This window comes from Petaurus breviceps, unplaced genomic scaffold (assembly GCF_028583685.1).
Source record: "Petaurus breviceps papuanus isolate PSGF00001 unplaced genomic scaffold, PetGlider_PUasm1.0 90847, whole genome shotgun sequence".
NCBI classification, from domain to species: Eukaryota; Metazoa; Chordata; class Mammalia; order Diprotodontia; family Petauridae; genus Petaurus; species Petaurus breviceps.
The window spans coordinates 4,430,697-4,438,860 of NW_027187360.1; positions in this window are offsets into that span (position 1 = coordinate 4,430,697).

Consider the following 8,164-nt stretch of genomic DNA (forward strand, 5'->3'; position numbering starts at 1 on the left):
CTCCAGATAAGGATTATAAGAGATAAAGATGAGAAGGGAGTACATTCCAGACCTGGGCAACAGACTATGTGGGAGCTAAAAAGTTGAATTCAGGAATAGTCAATACTCAAATCTGATCTGAACACAAAGTCTATGAAGGAAAGTAATATGAAATAAGATGGGAAATATGAGTTTATATTTTATCATAGAGGGACATTCTGACAGTATTTGAACAGAAGAGTGACAGGGCCAGACCTGCACCTTATGTTATTTTGGCAGATGTATGGAGGACAGATTGGAGAGGGAAAGACCAGTTAGGAGAACATTGCAGCAGTCCAGGTGACTGGTGATTGGGGTCTAAATTAAGGTGGTGGCCTTCTGAATGGAGAAAAAGGGACAGGTGATCATAGGATTTCTATGCCTAACACTACTGATAATTCACACTCCAGTCTGGCCCAGCACACTGAACCTACTAAAGAAAACAAACCACAAAAGGAGCTCAGACATAGACATTATCAGGAAAGCCAGCCAGGTAACCAACCACCCTAGAGCATTACTGTCCTGCTGCAATGAAGTATCACTTAGTTCTGGTACTCTCCTCCCTAGGAATATAATCAACCCAATGTAGCCTCAGTATAAGGGCCAGTTTAGGGTTGGCTACCCAGATGCTTGCACTCCCCTTGCTTTTATCTACTGTCTACAAGCAGCCTCAGAGTGTGGACAAGGGTAACTCCCTTTCTAGGCTATTGGCACCCTTCTACTCTCATCGCTCATTTTAACTGCCTTCCTGATTGTGGAAACTTGGCCATCCTATGACTCTTGAAATGAAGATTTCCAGAGGCCCTGATTGCATCACCTGCCCAATTATCGACGATGAATTTGTGGCCACCACCCAAAGTGGACCAGTTCAAAAGCAGATGAACAGCAACATCATATGCTTAGCATAGTGACTGGCACATGCAGGTGCTTATTCCCTTCCCTTCTTTATCCCTTTCTGTATGAGAAAGAAAAATAATATCAGACATTTTTAATAATCTACTCATGTGTGTAGCACTGTGTTAGGTTTGATTAAATTTAATAAACATTTGTTTAGTGACCACCATGTGCCAGGGACTGTGCTAAGTGCTAGGGGATAAAAAAGAGGCAAAAGATAGTCCCTTCCCTCAAGGGGTGTATCAAATGAGGAAATTGCAACATACAAATACACACACGCTCACAATATATAAATATATACACACACATGCAGGCATACAACACACAGTAGGCTATATATAGGATAAATAGGAAATAACTAACAGAGGGAAGGCTCTGGAATTAAGAAGGGTTGGAGAAGGCTTCCTGTAGGAAATAGGATTTTAATCGGGACCTAAAAGCAGCCAGGGAGGTCAATCGTCAAGAGTGGAGGAAGGAGAACATTCTGGACATGGGGAAAAGCCAGAGAGAATGCCTGGAGCCAAGAGATGGGATGTCTTGTTTATGGAACAGCTAGGAAGCCAGCATTAGGTGCTAAGGGAGATACAGAATTTGGAGAAGACAAGGTCCCTGCCCTATTAAGTGTGAGTTTAGTTAAGTGATAAGATACTTGAACAGATAGCTGTAATAATTCAGAATACAGAATGTAGAACTGGTTCTGATCTTCCTCTCTGAGTAGAAATAACTACCACAGAGAGAAGTGAACCTCACTTTATATGGGTGCTGAAAATTGTATATAAATAGAAGCCTACAATTTGAGATACTAGAATTTCCATTGGCTTCTTATACTTTGACTACTTAAGGAGAGGGGATGGGAACTGGGGAGATGACTTTTGAGGGGGAGAGGAGCATTATAAAAAGCAGAGAAACTAAAAACTCATGTTTGTAAGTAAATTCAGAGAGAATAATTGGATTTTTACAACTGGAAGAGATCTTAGAATATAGGAGAACTGAAATGATTTGTCCAAGGTCACACAGGTAGTAAGGAAGTGGCAGAACCAGATGTAGACCTAGGTCCTCTAGTCTAAATCCACTGTTCTTGCTGTTAAACCATGTTGCCTGAGAGACCTGGGTTCTATCAAATTTTGGCAGATCTTGACAGATTACTTTTCCTTCATGGGCCTCAATTTCATCATCAGTAAAATTGCATTGGACTGCCTCAGTAGTTCACAATATCTTTTTTTGTTTCATGCACCTCTTTCAACAACAACAAAAAGTGCCATGAACCCCCAGGGTGATTTAGTATAATATTCATAATATTCTTTTAAATCAATATGTTAAATACAATAACTCTAATAACTTTTACCTACAAAAATCTACAAATTAAAATTTACATTATATAATTATAAAATATAAAATTCGAGTCTACTTATAATTATGAAAACTCTCAGCAGGAGAACTGTAAAATTCTCCTACCATTTGCTGCTGCATATTTGTGTTAGCAAACATTTTCACTTTGTTATTGTTTTAAATCAAAATACAGAAACTAATATGTAATGCTTCAAAAAGTATGTGCTTGTTGTCACAGAGGAAAAATATAGTTATGCTATAGTTGGGAAAGGATTTTGTGAAGGAATTTTTAGATAAATTCCCCCCAGGGAATTTAAGAACAATTAAATGAGTAGCACTGGGCTAGATCAATCAATAAGTATCTATTAAGTAACTAGGGGCCATCTCCAGTCATCCTGGTTTACATCTTGCCACTGGACCCAGATGACTGCAGAGGAGAAAGTGAGCCTGGTAACTTTGCACAGCCCTCCCTCACTTAAATACAATTCACTTGCAAGTTGTGGCATCACCTTCCTGATGCCATGGCCCTCTTTGAGAACAAAGGACAAACAACAATTAAGCATCTACTATGTGCTAGGCACCAAGTGCCTGGCACTCTGCTAGGTGTTGGGGATATAAAAACAAGCAAACAAAAAAATCCCTGCCCTCGAAGAATTTACATTCTTCTAGATAATTTCCAAGATTCTTTCCAGTTCTAACAGTCTATAACCATGGTTCTAGCCTATTTAAAGGTCCTCATAAGGGAGTCATTTGGTAAAAATGGAAAATCCTTTTGAAACAGAACTAAAATCAATTAATATTGTGTTTTATAATCTTGATTTTTTTTTAGTATGGGGGAACATCACTACTTCTAAAAACTGCTTTAACATCCTCTTGTACTATCAACCCATTTATTTGATATTTAATAGATTGATTTCTACTATTTCTATGCATATTTTTATTCATTTGCATGTTCCTTGATGGCAGAAACTACATAGATTTCATTTATCTTTGTATCTACCCCTGTGTATAGGACAGGTCTGCACAAAGTATGCGTTTAATGAATGTTAATAATTGTTCACATTTCTAAAGCATTTGATGGTTTACAAAACACTTTTCTCACAGCACTGTGAGATAGAGTACACATCGTGTGTGTGTGTGTGTGTGTGTGTGTGTGTGTGTGTGTGTGTGTGTTTAGAGGGGGATGCAGTTTGAGGAGGAAGGTTGGAAGTAATCATTGACATTTTTATAGCATTTTAATATTTGAAAGCCTTTTACATAAATGAATTAATTTGAGCCTCAAAATAGCCCTCTGAAGTAGGTAAGACCAGTATTATTATTGTCATTTTACATATGAAGAAAGTGAGGCTTAGACATGTTAAGGGACTTGTCACGGCAATCTATTAAATAAATAAATGGGATAGTACGAGAGGATGTTAAAGCAGTTTTTACAAGTAGTGATGTTCCCCCATACTAAAAAAAAATCAAGATTATAAACCACAGTATTAAATTGATTTTAGTTGTATTTCAAAAGGATTTTCCATTTTAACCAAAAGATTCCCTTAAGAGGATCTTTAAATAGGCTAGAACCATGGTTGTAGACTGTCAGAGCTGGAAAGAATCTTGGAAATTATATAGAATGTAAGATCTTCGAGGGCAGGGACTTTTTATTTGCATGTTTTTATATCCCCAATCCCTTCTTGACTTCAAATCCAGTGTGCTTTCTGTTCTACCTGGCAATAGCTGGCATACATGTTGTTTTTAATATAATCTTCAGAATAACTCTGATGCAGTGATTTTTTTGGAAGTCACACAGTAAGCCAGCGGCTAAACTGGAAAGCAAATGTTGCATGCTAGAGGTCCCAGGTTGCCAGGTATCTACTAAATCGTGTTTTCCTCTGGGAATCCATTGTGTGTCTGTGTGTTTTAAAATTTTCTTTGCTGATACTTCTTGTTATACAGAGGAGACAAATCTTAGTAGAAAGATGGACTTGGGCTCTGTAAAGTAGAGCAAAGAAGATGGATAAGAAAGCCTGAACACAGATCAGGGTACAGCAAGGAGTCATTTTCTCCAAAAGGAAATCTATTGACTGAGCATTAAATACTCGACCCCTCCCACTGTGGGCCTCTCTACCTTTACACTCTCAGTGGTATATATTGTCCCCTATAGTAGTGTACAATAGTGGGAAGATCACTGAATTTAGAGTCAGTAGACCTCAGTTCAAATAGTAGTTCCATTACTACTAGCTGTGTGACTTTTGTTAATACACTAGTCCTCTCTGAGCTTCTTTCCTCATCTATAAAAAGAGAGGTTTAGACTACTCACTAAATGCTCTGAGTTCCCTTCCATTTTGAAATGCTATGACTATATGACTAGATCCCAATCAGAGATGGCCATCCAGAGGCATGGTGCCTGGAGCCATGGAGCCTTGCATACCTGACTCTAACAATTCTAGCTACTCATGTGCACCCTGTCTGACTATGGAGTGCCCTAGGATAAGCAATGGGCTCTGGAAAGGTCAATCTTCTGACCTTTACAGAGGACTTTGAGCAGCAAAATAGAAAGAATTATCTAGAAAGTAATCGGGCCATTTATTCACTGAATTCAAGAGGTGATATCAACTCTTCCCTGGTATCTTTAATAAATCAAATATTTTACCACTATAAGCAATTTGCTCTTAGTCAGAGGCAGTTTGGGCCAGGATGTGAGATTTGGAATCTGAGGACCTGAGCTTAATTCTCCATTGGCATTTACTATCTGTGTGACCTTGGACAAGCTATTTGACCTTGGACTCAGGGTTTTTTTCTTTTTGGTTTTTGTTTTTCTTTCCTTTCTGAAGACTGTCCTTCCTGGTATTCAACATGGTTTGGCCCAAACCATGATCCCTGCTGACCTACCAGAGGGCATCACCTTCAGCACTTGGTTTTATTTAGGTAAGCACTCTGGCTTGTCTGAACATTGGAAAAAGAAGGACCAAAGAACTTCCAGATTCCTGCTTATCCAGCTGCTAATTGGAATAGTCCTCTAGCCAGAAGAGGGCACCTGAGTTATCCCAAAGCTGTCAGCACCAAACCCAGTACTGCTGGGGAGTCTATAATTACCAAATTTGTAAGAGAATTGAGGCTTACAGTATTATGTCATTTCATCACTTTTGCACAAATGTCATACTTTCCAGAATCACATAACTGTAAAATTTGTCATCCTCTAGTTCTAGGAGCAGATAAAAGACTTTATTAAAGTGTAGGATGTGGAGTCAGGAAGACCTGAGTTCAGATCCAACCTTAGACACTTATTAGATGCGTGACTGGGCAAGTCACTTACACTCTGTCTGCTTCCTTTTCCTCTTCTGTCAAAATGGAGATAATAATTGCACTTACTTACCAAGGCTGTTGTGAGGAAAAGATGATGTAATTGTAAAGCACTTAGCAAACCTTACAATGTTAGCTATTATTATTCACTATTACTCAATACTCCCATTTGTCAAATTTGAAAACTGAGTCCCAGAGAAGTTGGGTCACTAACTTGCCCAAGGTTCTAAGAGTGCTCAGTAGAAGATTCAAGGATGTGAGAGCTAAAATGACCCTTGGAGCATATCTAGTCTGACTCTTTGATAAGCAGGAATACCCTGGACACAGGGTATCCAACCTGTAACCACCAGGCCCAAACCAGATTAAAATGGAATTGGGAAGTATTTAACAAAATAAAAATACAACATAGGGCTGCTCATTCTCTTTTGGGACAGCTCTAGCTCTGATTGTTAGAAAGGTGTTCCCCTGAGGCAGCTAGGTGGCACAGTGAATAAAGCACCGGCCCTGGAGTCAGGAGGACCTGAGTTCAAATCCAACCTCAGACACTTGACATGCTGACTAGCCATGTGACTTTGAGCAAGTCATTTAACCCCAATTGCCCTCCAAAAAGCAGAAAGAAGGAAAGAAAGAAAGATAGCTAGCTAGATGATAGATAGATAGATAGATAGATAGATAGATAGATAGATAGATAGATAGATAGATAGATAGGTATTCCCCCCACAAAAAGGCATTGCCGGTGGATTTCCCATTCTAAAAACTGGCAGCATGACAATAGAACACAATTCTACAGGCATTTACTGAGTACCTACTATGGGCACCACTGCCTACTCGCCTGGACTATTATAATCTATCCTAAATGGTCTCTAGGCCTCCATCTCTCCCTCCTCCAAGGCACTGCCAAAGTGATTTTCCTAAGATCTAGTCTGATCTTGTCAAATCCCTTACTCATTCACCTCCAGTGGCTCCCTATTACCTATGAGATCAAATATAAGATCTTCTGCTTGGCTTTTTTTTTTTTTTTACTCACCTTCACATACTCTCGTGATTCAGTGGCACTTGTCTTCCTGCTCCTCCTTATACAGGACACTCCCATATCCCAATTCCCTTCCTTTTCAGTGACTGTCCCCTATATCTGACATGTTCTCCCTCCTAGCTTCCTTGAAGATTCAGGTCAAGCCCCACCTGCTGCAGGAGGCCTTTCCTATGCTGCTCCCCACCCCATCAGGGTCTTTCCTTTGAAATTACGTATTTATATATCTTATATGCATATATATCACATGTTATACACATGTGTGCACATAACATGTATGTGTGCCTGCGTGTATGTGACACATGTAATGCTTCATAATATGTCTTGCATGTATATGTGTAGATATAATGTATATGTCTTATATGCATATATAATTATGCTAATTTACATTTCTAAAGTGCTTAAAGATATGCAGAGTCCCTCTTCCCCTAACACTGTGAAAGTAAGGATTACAAGTATGATTACCTTCTCTTTGCAGATGAAGCTCAGGGAGTTTTTGTGACATCAGTCTGAACAAGATTGTTTTATTGTGTGTGTGTGTAATATTTTATATCAATATCTATAAATGTACATATACAAATATGTATATACACACATGCACATATATGTGCATGTATACATAGATATTGTTGTTGTTTGTCCTTCATTCTTTTTTTTTACTTTTTGGAGGGGGAAAGGCAGGGCAATTGGGGTTAAGTGACTTGCCCAAGGTCACACAGCTAGTAAATGTGTTAAGTGTCTGAGGCCAAATTTGAATTCAGATCCTCCTGCAGGGCTGGTGCTCTATTCACTGCGCCACCTAGACACCCTATCTATCTAGATCGATCGATAGATAGAGATATTGCTGCTGTTCATCCTTTGTTCTTGATGAGGACCATAACATCAGGGAGACGATGCCATGACTTGCAGGTGAATTGGATTTAAGTGAGGCAGGGCAGTGCAAGGTCACCAGTCTCACTTTCTTCTCCAGAGCCATCTGGGTCCAATGGCAAGATATAGATCAGGATGACTGGAGATGGTCCCACATATATAGATATATACCCATATAAAAATATATAGGAGATCTCAAGGGATTGTGCAACTGAATGTTGTAATCTAAAAGTAAACAAATAAATTTATATATGTGTATATATAAATGCATTTTTTTTTTAGTTCCTCCATTAGAGAGTGAGCTTTTCAAGTCAGGGACCATGTTGTGGCCTTTGCATTCTCGGCACAGCACAATAGTGTCTGGCATATAATGAGTGCCTAAAAAGACTTGTTTGACTCTCTGACTGACCTGTGGCCATCTTCTTACTCCCACCCCCACCCAAGCCCAGGAAGCTGCCCCAGCAATGACTCCTGGCCACCCAGCTATGAGATGATGCACCACAGACTCAGATACCTGGTACATATTTCAAGTTCACCTAACACCTGTTCTTTACCCCAGCTCACATGCACAGACTCCCAGGTTCATTCAGATACTGTAGTGCTTAGTTATGGAATCACAGAAAGTTAGGACTGAAAGGAACCTCAAAAATCATCCTGGTGTTGTGGGAAAACTGCTAGCCTTGCAATCAGGAAGGCTGGGTTTGAATTTTGGCCATAATATTTAAGTTGTGTGAC